At 40.8% G+C, this 20,044-nt stretch overlaps 1 non-coding gene across 1 annotated transcript; it reads left to right on the plus strand.

Moving 5' to 3' along the window:
* The first annotated feature begins 14,792 nt into the window (after window positions 1-14,792).
* Window positions 14,793-14,874, plus strand: TRNAT-GGU (transfer RNA threonine (anticodon GGU)). Its single transcript has one exon. It is a non-coding gene; the product is annotated as a tRNA-Thr (tRNA).
* The last annotated feature ends 5,170 nt before the right edge of the window (window positions 14,875-20,044 follow it).

Genomic DNA, 20,044 nt, shown 5'->3' on the forward strand with positions numbered 1-20,044 from the left:
CATACATTCTGGGACAGTCTCACTTTATGTCTGATGTCTTGGATCAATTATGAACAGTGTCCCCCTTCACTCCCATATATGTTTCCATTTGGGTGATGCGTTATATGGTCACCCAGGGTCACACAGCTAGCAGGTGGCAGAATCAGGATTTGGACCCCTACAGTCTGACTCAAACCCACATTTGTAACCACTAAGGTATAAATATGTTTGCTACACAATTTTGTGGGGGGAAAAGGGAGAGTGCAAAATTGTATGTGCATTTTATCATAATTGTTTTTAAAAGCATCCTGTGCATAGAAAACCCTCTGGAAGGAAAAGCATGAGTGATTAGGTACAGCAGTAGAGACCCTAATAGGTTTTTAAAATAGTTCTTTCTACTTTACGAGTTTTCTAAATTTTCTTCAATTAGAATGTATGACTTTTATAATGAAAATAACATTTTTTAAATGCAGGCATAAAAAGTATCTCGGGTAGTATTTCATGAATAAGTATTATTTGATATTTTCAATGCTATCCGAATTTAAGTACAATGAAGCCAGAAAGGAACGAAGAGGGAGAAGGAGAAAAAGAATGAGAAAGAAAAGAAGGCCTTTGGACTAACTTAAGAGTCATGAAACCAGAGATAGGAATCTGTAATCATTCCAACTGGCCATGGTGTGGCTTTGACCTTGTTTCCTCAGAAGCCACTAGGGGCTCAACTCGAAGGCAGAACACAGTGTAATGGTTACAAACACACGTCTAACAGTCATAAAAGGCATCTTAGGGTCAACTGGGGAGATTTTAATACAGACTGACTATTAGATGGTCTTATGGAATACTGTCACTGTAAAAATTTTTTTAGCTAGGATGATGGTATTGTTACTGTGAGTTATGTGAAAAAAATGTCCTTCCTTCTGGGATACACACGCTGAGATATTTAGGGATGAAGTGTCATCATCATCTCCACACTTATAGTCAAATGGTTCAGAAAAAAATTGTGTGTGTGTGTGTGTGTGTGCACATGCGCACAAGTGTGTGTGTATAAAGAGGAAGAGAGCAAACGTGGCAAAACATGAACAGCTGTTTCACCTGCTTGGAGGAGGTATGGGTGCTTATGATAGCATATGTTGAAACCTTTTTGCATGTTTGGTAATTTTCAAGATAAAAGTTGGGATAGACTTTTAAAAAAAATCCTTTTGAAATACTAAAACAAGAAAACAAGATTAAAAAACATGTACCAAGATAGTAATTAAAGAATCCAGGATTTAAAGCCGGAGATTTCAATGGTAGTTACACGTCTAAAGTGCATTATAACCCTGGGCAAGCCTTTCTGAGCTTCAGTTTCTTTACCTGTAAAGTGGTGATGACAATAATACCAGCATTGCTGGGTTTTTCCCAGGAGTGAAAGATTTGTGTGTAAAGCATTTATCCCTGTGCCTTTCCACAGTTCATATGTGTGAAAAATAAGCTACCAGTAACACAGAATGGGAGCCTCATGGAGAGCTGAAGACCTTTGAGGAATACAGAACAAAGGAAGGTTTTTCCTTCTGTAGCCCCATGTTCCCTGCAAATCCACCTGAGCGTGGCATCACATGGAGAATTCTAACAGTTCAGAAGTTTGAAAAAGGTGGAAGCATGGAATCAGTAGTCTTTGTTGGCTCTGACCAAATCTACTCAACCACAAGTGGTTCTTACTGTGTTTGCACTTGTCTGTTTAGCTTTGTTGTGTTTTGCCGTAGTCTGTTTTCTCTACCTCTGACCTCGGGTTCAATTGAAGGGCAAATGAGCTCAGGTTCAACCCAGGCAGGTGGCTCCACCAGGCACCCCAGGGTCATCAGAGCGCTCACAAATGGAGGTGAAATCTGAATGTCTTATGTCAGTATCCTAACAAGACAAAACAACAAGATTCATGTTAAGTAGTTCTGGTAATGATGATTATAATACTAAAAAATAAATCTTCAGTATTTTGCCCAAGCACACATTTATTGTGTGCTTATTATATATGCTTACAATGTGCTGAAAATGCAGAAATGAATACGACGAAGCCTTTGCTCATAATTTAGTGGTGGTGGGGAGTGACAGATACGTAATTCATGATAATGATATATTTGCACAGCATTTTATAGTTTACAGACCATTTTCCCTATATTGCTTCATTCGGCTATCAAGAGGTAGCATCCATGCTACGAAGTGTCTTCTCATTGATTTCCTTATTTTATCTTCACAAGATGATACCATGACATACATACTGGGTGCAGAAAGCTTCAGTTTCAAATCACCTGTATCATGACATATGTGCCTCAGCACTTGGTTAACCTAGGACATGACACCCACGTCTTATTTATATTTGTATCCCAGTTCTCTACAAGGGGCCCAGAATGTAGTAGCTACTCATTTAATGCATGTTGAAGGAGGGAAGGCAGAAGGCAGGGAGGGAGGAAGGGTGGGAAAGAGGGAGGAGGAGAAGGAGGGTGGAAGTGGAGGAAGCTATTATCTCCATCACCAAACAAGAGATCAAAGGAAGAGATGGAGGAAGGAAATGGGCATGTTTTATATTCTTGGTTTTACTCCGCAAATACTAAAAGGTCTTCTTACTCCAAATCTCATACCAAATATATGAATATATGAATGAAGGGGTTTTTTTAAATTGTAAGTTAAACAAAAAAACAGAAAAGAAAAAAAGGAAGAAAGGGGGGAGGGTGGGAAGGAAGGAAGGGAAAGAGGAGGAAGGGAAGGCAGAAAAGCAAAGGTGGAGAGTCATTCAAACTCTAAGAATTTATCAAGTCCCTACCACACATCCAACATGTGCTAAGCACTAGAGGGGGGAAAAGAAGCCTAAGAGATGAAGTCCTTGTCCACAAAGACTTTTAGGCTAATATCAATGAAATAAATTAAGACAGTAAGTACAACTTACTTTTAAGGAAGAAAAAAAATCTAAAGAAAAATGATTGCCCCAGGGTGTGCACTTTATGACAAATCAAAGAAAAGTTGTAATTGCAAGGAAATACAATGGATTTGCAATTTAATTTATTACAAGTTCATGAGAATGACTTCTCTCTTGATCTGTAACCTTGCCAAATGACACTAGGGTTCCGTTGGCAAAGTTTGCACCAAATAAAAATTCCAATAAAAAATCTCAGTGAACTGAAAATCCCCTTTAAACAGGAGCTCCAATGTCAGCATTACAGTTTCACTTACATATTCAACAGCCGTCTCTCTTCATTACGAATAATAAACTGGCATCTCTTTTAAATACACAGGTATTGAGTTATATATGCATAAATTAACCTCGACTCACGTAAAGAAAAATCTATTTAAATCTTCATTTATCTTTTATTGGCTTTTCCACTTGTCATAAACAGTTTGTAACCAGATATATATCATCATACTAAACATCATGTAAAACCTCTCACTCAATAATCCAATTGATATCCAGGTAATATATCCAGTGGCAACAGTTCTCAAATGGGCCATTTTATAACCTAGGCAAAGGTTAATCATCCTTAGCTTCCAAAGAGTGATCTCAACTGAACTCCTGCTGCTTGGTAGTGACTTTCAAACAACATCCTGTTTTATGGTTAGTTAATTATTCTTTACTAACATTAATGCATCCCAGAACTGAGACCATCAAACAATACGCTGAAAGAGATGTCTATTACCTTTATTGTTGTTGAATTTTTTTCCACACTTAAAGAATTTTGTTTACAGTGTTCCTACTGAAGATTCAAATTTTATCTGCCCTTGACTAAGCGCTATTTTAGCTATACCCCTCCCTTAATTTCCAAATGGTTTAAGATAAGCCTCTAAAATATATAATCTGTACAAAGCAAGCAAATTTGCTAAACAAACTAGGAAATTAAAGTAAAGGGAGGAGAAAAATGAGAGTCTAGAGTGATCTTAGTGCTTTAAGGAACCCCTGGTCATTTATTGAAGTTAAACCACAAATTTGGCTCTGAAATTTCTAGCAACCTACACAGTCAGGGAAATACAATTCATTCATTCATTCATTCATTCATTCACTTATATGACAAATATTTCACATACTAGACGAAAGGCATTTTGTTGGACACTGATTATAAAGTATAGGATTAAAAGAGACTCAGATTTTCCCCTTGGCCAACTTGCCATCCAGTTACACAGACAAATGTTAACAGTGAGCTATATAGTTATAAATTATGAAAATTCCATAAAGGGAAAAATAGTGTTCTAAGGAAGCAAATATTAGGGAAGATCAAACTTTAGATTAGGGGAAGTGAAATTTAACCTGTGATCTCCCTGAGTTGCCCCTTAGTTTCTATTTTTTCTTAATAATAGAACTTGGATCTTTAGCTCGGCATATTGCTGCCCCAATAAGACAGTACATTTTCCAGCCTCCCTTGCAGCTGGAGATGACCTTAAGACTAAGTTCTAGCCAATAAAATATAAATTGAAATACTGGGTGGGCTTCAGAAATGGCTTCAAGACAGCCGCCTTAGCTAGGAGAAGCTTCCTGTTGGGGTCCCCACTTCCTCTGACTGACAGCCTATGATGGCTGAAGCTCCCATGGCCATTTTGGACCATGAAGTGATCTTGATGATGAAAGGCATGTACTGAGGATGGCAGAGAAGAGACAGAAATCTAGATGACACTCTGGAGATGAACCCTAGACTCCCAATTCTAGTCTTCTACATAAGAAATATACAAATACTTCTTGTTTAACCCAGTGTCCTTTGAGTTCACTATTTTTCATAGATGAACATAAACCCAGCTGATTCCACAGCAAAGCGACAATCAGGCAAAGGGTTGAGAAAGGAGGATTCCAGGTGGCAGCCGTGAAGTTGGAAAGACCTCAGTTTACTTCAGGGACTGGAAGAAGATCAGTGTAAATACAGCCCAACTGGTGGCTGGTACACGAGCAGGTGAAGAGACAGTCAAGGGCAGATCAGTCAGGCTCCGGGTTAGAGTTTACTCTCAGTGCCTCAAGAGGCATTGGTTATGAGGTCAGCGGCTGCCAAATCTTTTTGTCGGCCACCAAATCCCTTTTTCAAATAACATCTAACGCAGATGCCAAATGCAGAAAACAGATCCATGCAGAGCCGCTCCGGGTAGAAGCTGGGATCCAAGCCTCAGAGCCCAGGCCTTCCCCTCCCTTTGCTCTCACTCCCAACTTCCCAGTGGCTCCTGAAGCGACCCAGAGGACCCCTCAGGCTCTTGAAAGTACTGCGTAAAAAACACAGAATTTAATGATTCACAGAATCCTTAAAGTAAACCAGGCACTCAGGAAAAGTACAGGCCTTCCTAGTCCTGAGACCAGAGAGGAATTTCTCCCGTGGGTCTTCACAGACATTGGCAATGGCGTGTGGGCCAAGGCTTCACCCCAAGGCTCAATTCAGAGAAAGCGATTTTAAGGGTCAGGGTTGGAACAAGGTAAAACAATGCCACCCAGATATTTTGCCCTCCTGTGGACGGGCTTAATCTAGGACAGTCTCAGCCCTGGCCCAGGGATGCTTTTTCTCTCTCCCCACCCAGTCCGTCCTGATCAAGCTCAGGCTCAGCTGCAGTGAGGACAGCTGCCTGGAAGCCGTCTCTGGCGCTGTCAACAGGGGCTTCTCACAGGGGCAAGCACCTCCCCCCTCCAAAGATTTCCATCACACTTGTTTGGCCTGCAAATAAATTGGCAACGCAGCTGAATTTAATCTTTTGATTCCCCCTTGAGAACCAATTTCTCCAAGCCATTCCCACGTAGACAAAAAGATTTTGTCTCGCTAAACCTGTTTATTGACCAAAACTGTCGCCTCTGCTCTGACCGCTGACCTTATCTGAATATTCAAATCTATTACAGATCGCAAGTTCAAATGATTTTGGTGCCCTCTGGAAGCCCTGTTTTCATAGTGAGCTGATTACGAATGACAATATTATAAGGGCTTTAATTGAGATTCTACAAACAATTTGCACCCTGGATTTACAAACCTAATATATTCAGAAGTGTGAATGCTGCTGACACTTTTTTTTCTCTTTTTTTGGAAGGAAAAGTTGGCTATCCGTGTGTAAACACTGCCACTTCCCCTGGCCAACATACTTCCGCCCTCACCACAATCTTAATAAACCTTAACTGGATCTGCAGACAGTTCTGCACTGCAGAGAAAACCTTTTGCATTCTGAGGGCTTCAGGCTTTCCTCACCCCACTCCTACCCACGTACTGGAAGTAAATGGGTCAAAAATATAGATTCTAGTACTTGCGGTAGTACTGTCTTAGGCAAGCCACTTAATTCCTCTTTATCTTACTCATCTCAGCAACCAAGGAGGATAAAATAATTCTATGCCCAACTTACAAAATTGATGTTTGGGTGGAATTAATTAATTGATGTTAAAGGTTTAAAAAGTCAAAAGGAACACTTAACAAATGCAACCTGCTTTTATTAAATAGACATATTTTTAAACAATGTAAATACATCCAAGTAAAATGTTAATAATATTAAGACCTAACATTTACTGAATATTACATATGCTAGGCTCTCTATAAGTGCCTTCCCTGCACTATCTCATTGAATCTACAGAAAAACTCAATGAGGTGAGTGCTGTTATTAACCCCATTTCACAGACAAGGAAAACTGAGGTTCAGAAGACTATGTAACTTGCCTGAGGTCATACAGCAGGAAACTAAAATTCATAACTATACTAGATGGAATTTACAGTGTAGATACTTGGCAGATTTTATTGAATTTTCAGTCTTGCTCTTAAAAATATGAAAAAAAGGAGTGATGTGAGCAGGTGATTGTCAAATATCTCCTATATGGGTTCAGCTCCTCGGTTTACTGGCCCTAGCTGAAACAGGCTTGGTTTTCCCATTTGCTCAGTGGGAAAGAGTCTGCTTATTTGCAAAGAATTTTGTCCAAGAAGCAGCACATCAGGGAGAATCTGTTTAATCATCCTTTTTCTAATCTTTGGCAACTATCTTAACCTGGAAAGCTAGCTAACATTGAGTCAGTTAAAAGACCTTGGTTAAAGGGAACCTCTGATCTCACACTTGTATAAATACAGCTGATAGTAGAGAGCAGAATGTCTTTTTTTCGCATACCTGTTGTTCCAACCAGTAGAAGGAAGTTTTTGTCTCTGTTCTTTGCTCTGATAAAATGAAATACAACTGTTCCAAATCAGCTGGTAAAGTACAGCCCTTCTGAAAGAAATGGCCTGTCCAAGCAACTAATATTCCAGAATTTCAAAGTTGAAAACTCACTACAGGTAATTTATAGCCGAAATTTACTGAATGCCCTTCCAAGGCAGCCTATTTAATCAAAGTTAACTGGTGAAAATTATGAAGCCTCTTAATTGAGCTCTCCTATGGTGTGCTTTCAAAACAGCAGTGCTAGCACCACAGAAAATAACAAAATGAATAAACTACAGTTTTCTCTAGTTCCATTTTCAAATACGAAGTCTGGAATGAAGAGTTTAGATCTCTAGGTGGTGATCTTCATGCATAGTATAGTGTTTGTCCTGAATTTCATTGCTTTGAAAAAAAGATATGAAAAGTCTTGATTTAGTTGGCATTTAATGTGATTTTTATATAACTTCTGTGATATAATCAGTCGCATTGGGAATCAGTGGGGAAACTTAAAGAGCAGTAAAACCTTCAGCTATTGTTCTTTCTGTGCTCTGATTGGCTTGCTCGGTATACAAAGCTGAAAAATCCCAGTTCACATACACCTACTCCATTTGTAGACACCCATAATGATTGAGTGCACTCCAGCACCATCCCCTCTCCCAGCCAGCCAGCCAGTCAGAATGCAGGGAAGACAATAGGTATGTTGGAACAGCAACAAAGAATGTGTTGCTGTAAATCACGGTCCATTTCTGCATAGCTGGGAATAGTAATGCACAAGCCATAGGCAAGTATATTAATGTCTCCTGCTATCCATAAATGAAAAATCATGCGCAACACACTCTTGATTGTTATTCCAAGATAGCTCTTTTTTTTAGTATTCGAGTCTTTGTTTTATTCTTTAAAAAAGCAAAATGCATATTTTACTATTATTTTAAAGCATTTTTTCCCCTTTCGTTTGGGTCTTATAAGCATTTCCAGCAGATAAACACATTGTCTTTCCTGCACACTGATTGACTAGTGATGTGCTTAGAACTCAGGGTTATTAAATTTCTGGAGCCCTTAATGATATCAGAAAGAAGGTATCATATAAATGACCAGGTACCTCCCTACAACAGGTCAATTTGAATTCAGAAAATTATTAGAACTGTGTGGAAACATAAAATGAAATACACGAGCAACACATTACATTTACATGTTTTAAATATGCCTAACCATGCATTTAATTTAGATTTAATGAAATAGTTATTATATGCAACCAAAACATCAGTGTTATTAAAAACAAATTTATGGAGGATTAACAGCTGTGTTATATGTCTATACCTACTATGGTGGAGTCTTTCATTTTCAATAATGTGTTTTTAATCATTAACTTCTATTTATTTAAATGCACAATAATTGTTTGAGTAATTCTACTGAGTGAGATTGATTAAGGTGGTCTTTGGAGTTTGGATAAGTACCAATTGATAATTTAAACTGTATGAAATTGGCTCTGGAGTCTACGCTGTACCAACTCTTTGCATATTTATTCCATTTTTTTAAAATTTACAGTCAGTGAGTAGGAGGCTGGCAGAACCACACTGTGAGCTGTGTATCTATGGCATGTATCTGCTGTTATTAGCGACAATCAGAAAAGATGCCAACATTTAGCAAAGGTTAAAATATTTTTTCTTTCTTTTAATTGACTTTTCGTCTTCTCTCCATTTTTCTGTAGGAAGAGTAATTTGAAAAGGCTACAGTAGGAGGGGGAAGCAATGAAGAACAAATTGCTGTACATGAAGTTTCGTTTTTGAATAGCTGGGGAGATTAATTCACTTGACTGCAACCCGTTCATTACTACCCCCAGCTACCCCAAAATGAAATATCACGTATGGTACCGTCTTTGCCCCATAGGTCATAATACTATAGTGATCACAGCAGGGCTGGGCTCGATTATGGAAAATGAGACCCCAGCCAATGCTCTCAAACACCCCCTGCCTGCCACGGAGCTATCCGGGTGCTGTAATTGTGTTTACCTATTACCATGCCTTTATTTCATTACTTTGGACTTGCGGGATGCTATAAATGGAGACAGAATTTTGGAAGGTTCTGGAAACTCTTACCAGGGAAGGCTGTGTTTAGGGAGACCTTCCTCCTGTATTCTTGAAGCAAATCATTTATGCCTGCCTGTTTTCACCTAAATTTTATGGCATATTCTCAAAGCCCTCACCAGTGGAAGAGACAGAGGAAGCAAATAAGGAAGTTAATAGCCTTTTACCTGAAACCGGAAGCACTGTCCTTCCTAAACATCACAAGCTTTTGTTGCTTCATCTGTCTTAAGATGGGTAGAGAATGAACTTGTGGGCCAGGGATCTTTGCCTCAGTCATTCCGTTCTACCTGATTTCTCAGCAGCTTCTTTTTAGAACAAGGTGGTCATCCTAACTCCAGCTTATCACATATAATAATAATTGTTACCATTGATTAAATACTGAACATTTGCCAGGCACTGGCATTTTATCATTCATGTCCGTATCAAACTGTAAGGTAGGTAGTGATGGGAACTAACACTCACTGAGCAATTTCTGTGAACCAGTCGCAGTTCAGAGAACGTTTGGTCTCTGAATTCATGTATACCTACTGACTGTATTTGGTACAATTAACAGCTCCATTGTAAGGATGAGGATACTAAAGCCCAGAATGGTTTGATGATTTTCCCCCCATCACAAAGTTAATACAACAGCTAATAGAACAGCCAGGCTTTCTGGCACCTGGGACCATCTACCGCCATAGCAGTAGTTGTTATTTTTGTTTTAAAATGAGAACAAAGGCTCAGAGAGGTTGAAAAACTTGCCCAGAGTCACACAGTGACTTGAATAGTGTTAAAGATAGAATTCAAGCCCAAGTATGCCTGACTCCGAATCCAGAGCATTTAACCCAACAAGCATGTACCCTGTAGTTGTCCCGCTTCCCAGTTATATGAGCAATTATCCACTTGAATTTGTCTGCTTATATGTCCATCTCCCCTGAGGGCTAGGATTATATCTGGATCTCCAGCAACCTGCACATTCATAGGTGCCTTATTAGAGCAACCTCTTAGTAGTTGCTCAATAAACAATTATGGGCTAACATAATCAAGGCCTTTCATGACCTCCCCTCATTACATGCAGAGTTAGTTCCTCCCCTTAAACATACACAATGTTCTCACTAGCTCGCCTTTATTGCTTTGTGATAGCACATTCTACACAACACTAATAATTATCTGTAAATATAATGTAGTCTCATCCAAGTAGACAAGCACTTCCTCCAGGGCAGGCAAAGTGTCTTATTCATCTTCGTATCCTTATTGACTAGCCCTGAGCCTGGCACATGCTAGGCATTTGTGGGAGAGACTGCAGGTTGTTTCTCCCAATCCGCTTCCTCTTCTTCCTGGACACAGAGCTCTTCTGCAGTTCCCAGCCTCACCTGCAATGAGCTTCAGCCATCTGACTTAGCTGGAACCTTGGGATGTGAGCAGAAGTGACAGGTGCTATTTTTGGACAAGGCTTTTAAGATATGGGTTTCATCCCCATCCTTATTCTCTTTTCCCTTCTACCAGTAGATGCAGATAACAACAACTCTCTAGAGGAGAGTGAAGCCACAAAAAGGAAGAAGTTTGTGTCCCTGAATTACTACATGGAAGAGAGCTGCCTCTTGACAAGGAGTACTTTGGACTATTGCGTGAATGAGAAATAAATTTAGATTCTATTTGAGTTGTTAAGTATTTGGGGTGTATTTGTTATAGTAGCAAGTGTTATTCCAACGGCTTTTAATCAGTGATGAAAGAGCAATACTTATCCTCAACATCAGCCTACTGTCTTCAGTTTAGAGAGAAGGCAGTCCTATCTGTTTCAGAGTCAAATCCGTAGCTTTTTCTCCTCCATTATTTCATGAGAACATCATCATCATTAATTCGGGGTCCATCGGTACCTAGACTATGAGGCCTATTCCTGCCTAAACTAATGCATGGCAGGAATCAACTTCACTCTCCCTTTGGGAAAATTTCATTTCAGACGGTTGGGTGATTTGTCCAATTGTCCAGCAATTCATTGGTTGGAGAGCTTAGCCCAGGCCTCCTCGCTCTCAGGTTGCATCAATATGATAGCCAAAGAGCTGATTGCTAAATGTTTCTTAAAAAGCCTAAAGTGACTTTCACTTTGGGGCTGAATTTTATATTCCTCCTATATGAACACAGACTCAGATCAAAGCTCAACTGACTGACTGCTGTCCTTGAAGCCACTTTGCACAACATCTTGCCATAGAGGGCAAATATACAAATACTACATCCCACGGAATGGTGCTCTTCCAGATGGCATCTAAAATTTGAAAATGTTGTTCATATGTGATTCTGTTCCTTAGTCTTATTTTTTTAAATAACTTTACATTTTGCTTGTAAAATAAATGTGTGCTTACTATAGAAACTTTAGAAAGTAAAAATGAGCAAAAAAAGAAAATGAAAGTCACTCAAATATGCATGAGATATATTTTTACCAAAACAGAGAGTCATTAAATATTCTTCTACCACATCACTTTTAATGAATACAGAGTATTACATCTTATGAATACATCAGTATTTATTGACTGAGGCCCTACACATACCATCAATAAAATGGAACCACAGTCTAGGCTGTGGGTGATCAAACAAATATACATGGCAGCTTTGTTCTTCCTTTGATCTATTTATTTAACAAACTTTTTTTTTCGAGCACCCTTTCTATGCCAGCCACTGTGCTGGGTGCTGGAGGGTCCATAGTGAGAGAGATGAACCACGCTCCTCCTTGCTGGGGTAGCTACCATGCAGGTGACGGTTACCATGGTGTCACAAATTGCTCCCGCCCTATTCTGCCTTCCTCACCCCTCTTTCCACACGGCCAGCATTGCCCTGGGAATGGACAAGAGCTCAACAGAAAGAGGGGCTTTTCTTTTCCCTTCCGGGATCATATATTCATATTGAGTAGCTAAAGCCCGAGAGACAATAAGAGCACTGGGTAGGCTGCGTTATTTACTTACACTATTTCCTTCCCTCACTGCCCTTTCCCTGACGTCCCCGGGGCCAAACTATATCCCTTACTCCATTCATTGACTTGGAGCTTAGCCACGTGACTTGCTTTGAAAATGGAATGTGAGTAGAAGTGAAAGTTGACAGCTGACAGTGCTCCAGTTCCAAGCAGAGACTAAAGCAGCATCGCATGCTTCTCCCATTAGAAAATGGGACTCCCCTCTTGTGCGCTGCCCTGCACCGTTAGAAGAGGGAGCCTTCAACCATTGCTCCTTCAGTCTAGGTCCCAAAAAGAGAGACACATGGAGCTACCTGAACCTCACCTGTAGTTTAAGGTGAGCTTCCCAGGGACCACAGACTATAGGGACCTTCCCCAGTGACCCCTAGGCAAGAAATACATGTTTGCTATTATAAGTCACTGGTATTTGGGGGTTGTTTGTTCCACCACATTATCATAGCAATGGCTGGCGAATCCAGAACAACACAAAATATAGTACGCAGTTGTGAAGGTCTAACTGAAATGTCATGTCCTCCAGGACGTGTTTTGAGATATTCCCTCATCGTCGGGTTGCCTCACCCGTCAGAATCAATCTCTCCTTTGTGCGTCCTGAGTGTTTTGCTTGCTCCTCCGATAGCACTGACATTTACCGCTGCCTTTGGTGCATACTCCGTTGTATGCGTCCGGAATTCCTCTTGGAATATAAGCTGCTTCTTGTTGCTGCTGCTGCTGCTGCTGTTTTAGGTTTTTGAGGGCAGGGTACTCTTCACAGTGTCTCTACACTACCTGCTGCCTGGCCTGGAGTAGATGCTCAGAAGTACTGAATTGAATGAATGAATGAGAGGGTCTTCAGGAGTGCTGGTGGAATGGAACTGAACCGTGGCGTGTCATCCTAACCTCCAGAAGCACCGTGGTGTACCAAGGCAAGGATGGAAATTGCATCCTATCTTTAGCAGGTGCAGGAAAGAATAAGCAGACATACGAACCAGAATAAGGAGACAGCATCTTATCCTCGAAGGAGACTGCACCCTAGTCAAGAGACCCAAATTCCAGTTCTGATTTGGATACTAGCCAGCTGCGTGCCCTCCACATGGGCCTCATTTTTCCCACAGTAAAGGAAAAGCAATAATAATGTTCTCACTCCACTGTTAGACCCAGAAAGATGTACATACCTCACAGAAAAATATCAAGCCCTGCCCAAGCCCATGTTCATCCTTGAAAATCAGTTTCTTATCTGTTTTATAGGAAAAGAGCCCACCTTCCATATACGTCCAGGAAACCAAAAGAATCATTAAATGACCACACAGGCTCACACTGAACCATCGCAGGCATCACTCACTTCTACTCATTACTGTTTTGCAGTGACTTTTGGCAGGTGCCTGTTTTCCAACTGGAAAATAAAAACTGAATATTTTAAATGTTTTATTGCCAGGGTCTGTATTAAAGTTGGGTGGGTTTTTTTGTTTGTTTGTTTTGCTTTGCTTATTTTCTCCGCCAGGCCAGGTTAATTCCTCCCCTCAGTTCCCACAGGACTCAGTTTACACCTTTTTACAGGCCTGGATTGTTTGCAGGTCTATGTTCCAAATCAGTCTGTGCGCTCCTGAGGGCGGGGCCCATACGTGAGGTTTCCATACTCTGCTCCAACCAGGAAGAATACACATTTTAAAAGGACTTTACTAAAGCCATTGGCATTTTTAAAACTCAAAGTTTCTGCAAAAGCTGTGTTTGTTCATTAATGCCTAGTTTATCAGTGAGGCCAACTGAGAGACAATTGTGCCTTTCACAAATTCTATGCAAAAAACATGTACGTAGCAGCCTATTCTAAAATGTATTTCATTCTCCTTATTCTCTTTTATAGAGAAAATCACGCACGATGTTTCATTTTCTTTTCAAGCTCCAGGTCTTGATGATGAAGTCGAGTCACAGAACACAAAGGAAGGAACAGATTTTGGAGTCTGATCACTCAAGTTCAAAGCCTCACTTTGCCTTTTATTATAGGTCTTGTGACCCTGGGCATGATTCTTGACTTTTTTTGAACTTTGGTGTCCTTATCAATAAAACAGGGATTATATTACCTCCCTTGCTGGGCTGCAAAGTTTAGAAATGACTCATGAAAGTACCTAGGGCCACCCTTCACACATAATAGGTGCTCAACAAAACTCAGTCATCATTGTTAGTTATTTCTGTGGTACTTCATGTAGGACAATGGCGCCCTCAGAAGATACGTTTGTGGAGCTATTTGTCCCTAAAGGGCATGGCCCCGTATGACTGTACTTTCAGTCCTCATTTCTAGTTTTATAGTTTCTCCATCTGCTCCCTCACTGTTGGGCTCCCAGCTGTCAATCCTAATGGCTGTCACTGAGAAATGACAGCTGCCTCTTCTTGCTGTCAGGCTGCTACCAACTAACTTTCTGTTTCAAATCTGCTTGGAATTATATGTCAAATGGAATAAATAATACTGAGTAGAGTCTAAAGATGCCCCTCCACGGGGCCGAGTGAATGACGTGGAGTCCGCCAGCTTTGTTACAGCTACTTTGGGGGAACTTGAGTCTTTTTCTCCCTGCAGCACAGTTTGTGTTTCTGAGGGCCAGGATTGCCAGCTGAGTAATACACTGACACGCAAGGCTCTGCTCTGTTTCTTTCCTGGAAAAGAAACCAGTCTGGGAGACATGTCTTTAGATTCCAGGGCGTAGATTCAGTACCTTTAATGAAGTTATTATTGGGGGTGGGGAGGCATATAGCTCAGTGGTAGAGCATGTGCTTGGTGTGCATGAGGTCCTGGGTTCAATCCCTAGCACCTCCTGAAGGGATAAATAAATAAATAAATAAATAAATAAATCACATTCATTTTTGAAAGTTATTGCTGTTGCTACTATTACTAATATTCAGAAATCATTTTGCTCAGTACAAAGGGGAAAGAGCACTAGATTGTGAGTCTTAAGTTTTAGGTTCTAGCCTCAAATCTATTAAACGATTTCAAGAAAATGACTCACCCTCTCCGGATCTCAGTTCCTTAATCTAAAAAAGTGAAAAGATTCAGCAGGATGATCTGTGAGCTTCTACGTCCTGTGACTCTACATCAAGGTACCCAGACGATTGCTTAGCAATAACGACAGTATGTCTGGAAAGAGACTTCACTTTATGGCTTTGGCCTTCGTGGTTTGCTCTAACTTGAGTATGTCAGTCGATAGCCAAATTCTTAACACCATTTTCTGGTCTCTTTACTATTTCTTTCTATAATGATTTTGTCCTTAATTTGGACTTATTTCAAGGAGAAAGATGTTAACTACTTAAAAGTGATGGGATGTTTTAATCTGGGCTGGGAAGCCTGTTCCTTCAGAATGGCTTAATTAACATTTCCAGGTTCATAACATTTTCATTTATTCATCTTTTTGTTTTTAAATGGTTTTTTAAGTTTTCCAGAGACAGCGATCTGACGTTCCTAATGGATTATAAGAGAGAGAGTGGGTCTGCTGGGATCTGCATTCTTATTAGTTTTAAGATTCACATTAGGAACAAAAAGGAAGCTTAAGCAGAATAGGTCCACTGTGCTAATAAAAAAAGAAACAGAACTTTAGTTCAACACAAGATAATGTGGCAAGATTGCCAAGCAAAGAGCAGACCGAAGGAAGGGCCTCCCAGTGACCTTGGAACAGGACAAATATTTTTCTTCCCTGAGCTCATTCTCCACTAGGGGAATCTGTGTCTCACATGCCAGTAATGGGTGCACTGGGACAGACTTACCACGGTGCCACAGAGATGCAGAGTCTGGTTCCGTGCAGGGGGACAGCAGGCTACCGAGTGAGAAAGACGAAACCTGAAACACACAGCTGGGTGGACTTGGATGAGCTGAGGAATGGTCGGCCTCCAGAAATGTGGAAGAGAAGGGAGCACTGTGCTCTACATGGAATGGGGGTGGGGGGGATGGCAAACACAAAGTAAATTCAGTTCAAGTACTGGACCAGGAGTCAGGAGGCCTGGCTTCCAATCTTGAGCTGTCGTTAACCAGTGGTATGTTCTTGAACAAAATATGTCATATTTTTGGCTCTGTTTCCACATCTGAAAACCGTACCAGCTCAGCGTACTTTCTGAAATGATTGTAATGACAGATGCTGTAGATGAACGTAAAAGTTCTCAGTTTTAATATGATCAGCTAAGAATAGTGCTTTGTTTCCTGCCTCCTTTAAAGTCATGATTGTGACAGCCGCCAAGCCTCAAAAAGCACATCTATTAACACTAACACTATAACTAACACTACACATTGCTTTGTCCACTTGGGGAAAATGGCTTGAATCTGGCTTTGCCCCAGCCTTCAGCAATTCTGTAAGGAGCCAGAGGGGGATGAGACTGGTACGCCAGGTATCTTATGGGCCTGAGAGTTGGCGTGCATGAAGTCCTTGTCCTGAGTCACCCTTGCAAAGAGTGACAGTCAGAATAGGGAAGGTCCCTGGGAATGCTCCTGTGGCATGGTTGCTTTGCAGGCTCATGGCAGAAGAAAGCAGTATGTGTCAATATCAGCCTTAATGGAAATTTATTGCGTACCTTTACTCTCCAGAAACTGAGCCAATTTTATTTTGTAATAAGGACAGGGAACGTGTTCAGAGAGCAGGAGCGTTTATCTAAAGTCACGAGCCAAACATGCAAGAACCGCAATGACCTATGGGCACTAGATAATTAAAATGCCTTGTTAGCTATTAGCTTTAACGCCTGATGCATTTTCTTTGTAGGGGAATTCAAGGGTTAAGCCATCCCAACATGCCTCACTCCCAATTTATAAAGTGGAAAATCTTCCATAAATCAAAAGTTACAAACAGACTTTGTAATGTCATAACTCTTGTGACGGCTCTCACCTTGATTGATTCCTATACATACATTCTGGCTGATTACCATAATGTGCTCTTGTGGGACAATTGGCACTGGATGGGGAGCAGGAAGCAGGCAGGGAAGTAAATAACAAATGGACCTGGCTCCTCCTCATCGAGAGTGATTTCACTCCAATGTTCCATCATATCAACTGGGAAAGAGTCGTAGGGTTTAGGCAATCAATTACAGATATGTGTAGAGGCAGACACAATCATTTCACTGATTGTCACCGGTCTCGAGCAGTGACACCGAAAAGTGATCCGTCACTCCATTGTCTCTGACACCTTGAGAAAGATGGCAGACACTTGTAGACTAACAGGCTCCTGGATTGGTTGGCTTATAAGATTGAAAAATCGCTGTGTTCCAAACTTATCCAAACCTTTAAATACCTCTGTTGCGAAGATTTCATATCTTTCTGGCAAACATTTAGAAAGATTACCAACAGGCTAATGACGTCACGCCAGAGTGTTATGTGCTGTCTCTTATCACTGCAACCGATGTCGTCACTGTGTGTGCTGCGGGCCGTTGGAAGGGTGATGGGAAGGACAGAAACACAAACTTTCTTCCATTGTGAGGAACCCAGCAGCCTCCTCATTAATTGTGCCCCATGGGACAATCGGTGGGAAGACTCCATTGGTCAGATGAGCACTCCACCCACATTTCCAGAGCCTTCAGTCCATCAGGTTTGCTGCCACTGGATGCCTAGACTCAGTTCCCTCCCTTCAGGATGATTTTCCTGAGTCACCCAGCCTCCACCAGCTGGGGTTTTGCTTTGTCCACACTGCAGTAATGGGCAATCTTTTTTCCATTAGAGTCAGTTCATGAAAAATTAAAATGTATATCATCTACATCTTTTTTTCACTTGAAATGAAAAAAGCTTCACTAAGATCCATGGGTTAAAAAGAAAAAAAGTATATTCTTACACACAAATGACCTAGTTAATTAAACAACAAAATGTCACTGAGAAAAACTGACACAGCTTTGAACCCTTAAAATACTAATATATGGGCATATTTGAGAAGTAGTATCCTACAGTCAGCTTTTTAAAAACATTTTTTAATTTAATTTTTTTCTTTGTTTTTTAATTTGGGGGGTAATTAAGTTTGTTTATTTATTTATTTATTTATTTATTTATTTATTTATTTATTTTTTATGGAGGAACTGGAGATTGAACTCAGGACCTTGTGTATGATAAGCAGGCATTCTACCTCCCCCTCCTATAGTCAGCTTTTAACTTTTTTTCCCTGAAATTAGACTGTAGACCACTTCTTGAAACCAGGCAAGCTCCATGTGGGGTCTCCAGGGCAGGGATGATGCACTGGACTTCTTCCCAAGGGGAGGCTACACCCCGTCTCCCAGCTGCAGCCCAAACCAGCAGACCTAGAGGTACTTGCTGACATGAGGGTAAAAAGTCAGTCGAGGCAATCTTGTATACAAAATTCCAAACTGCAAAGTCTCCCAGAAAGGGACGGAGAAGGCTGGCAGTTTCCATCATCATCTTCACTGAAACCGACTCGGTCCATTTCTGCTATTTCTTTTGGCAGTCAGAGTCTTTCCCAGCCACCCAGGCACTATCCCTTCCATCAGCATATTTTCTCTTGGCACCGGAGGATCTAAAACGAACCCAGCACAGTCTCAGCCTACTCTGTGTAAATCATCGAGAAATATGACGACCTTCTGCAGAAATGATGTTCTGCATTTCAAAGTTCATCCACTTCTAAACTAAATCAGTGGCAGCAGCCTGGTACTCTGCTGGGTTCTTCAAACCACTTGACCCCGAGCCCCCTTAAATCCTTTCGCTCACACTGGCAACCCCCTTGTAAACTGCCCTCAGCAATTAGAGGAGGTCTCCTACGCTTACTGACTGTTCACAATGGTCCACTTTCCACCTTTAAAGAGGCCAGGGAGCAGGTACCTGGTAACGATGAAAAATAATTACTGATGTTCCTACAGCACTCTGTACTTCTGAAAGAGCTTGCGTGTCTGTCACTTCATTTTACCCCCCAAAACACGGCCCCTGAAAGCAGCTGGACATCCTAAGGACAGAGGAACAGAGGTAGTAAGGGAATTTCTCAAGGTCATATAGTATGCTAGCAACAATCTATACTAGATTTTTGGACTTGCACTGTGCTTATCCTGCCCCCTGGAAACAAGAGGCGTAACAAAAATAATATTAGTCACGACAATTAATTTGTCAAGATCGCTGACCATTTACTGAGTGCCACAGACCGAGTTCCTCATCCACATCGCCTTATTTCACACTCTCAACCCGCTTTGAGCCCCTCCTGCTAAACTGATAAAATCCTTAGAACCTTTCCATATGCTGTGCAATGCCAGCACGGAGACCACAGGGAAGGAGCTGGCACTGCCAGTGGGTTGCCCTCAGAGTGGGAAACTTAGGTCAAAAACCTGGGCATCACCAAGAAATTCAGAGTAGCTGCAGAAAGCCCTAGAAGAAAGTCTTTAACCGAGTACAGAACTCTCATGAAACGCTATCGGCCTGGAGAATGATTTCACAAGTTATTTTGATGGCAAAAATGTATGAAACAGAATTGACTAATTCATAAATAACTTCAGAATCTCATCTATTATTTCGCACATCATAACTTACAATGGAATAATTGTCTCTAATTCTGCTGAGTATTTTCTCATGCCTTTTGCCCCCCTTGGTAAATCTTATTAGTTGGGTAACTCCTAAGACATTTGTAGCTTGCCTCTGTTATGATAAGAACAAGTAAACATTAATAGCAATTTGTTTTTAGTACAACGCAGCATTCATTTCACCCCTGAGACCTCTTTTTTTTCCTTTTAATTTCTCTTCTCAGGGAAAATTGGCTGAGATTCCCCCAAAGAAGGGCTCACAGAAAAACAACAACAGCAGAAAGAAAACCCATGTCCTGTGATCTTACACAAATCTCAACTTACATTTTATTTACTATGTACATTACTGCAAACCAGTATGAACCATAACTCCATTTAGATAATAATAATCAAATTATCCAACCTGGGATAGCATGTTTTATAGATTTTGGTCTAAATTTAATATAAAAATGCAGGAGTCCTTGTTTGGAAGAGTTTATTAAGGGTTAGCAAAGAAAAAGCTTTTTCAA

The sequence above is a fragment of the Vicugna pacos genome, chromosome 13 (assembly GCF_048564905.1).
Source record: "Vicugna pacos chromosome 13, VicPac4, whole genome shotgun sequence".
NCBI classification, from domain to species: Eukaryota; Metazoa; Chordata; class Mammalia; order Artiodactyla; family Camelidae; genus Vicugna; species Vicugna pacos.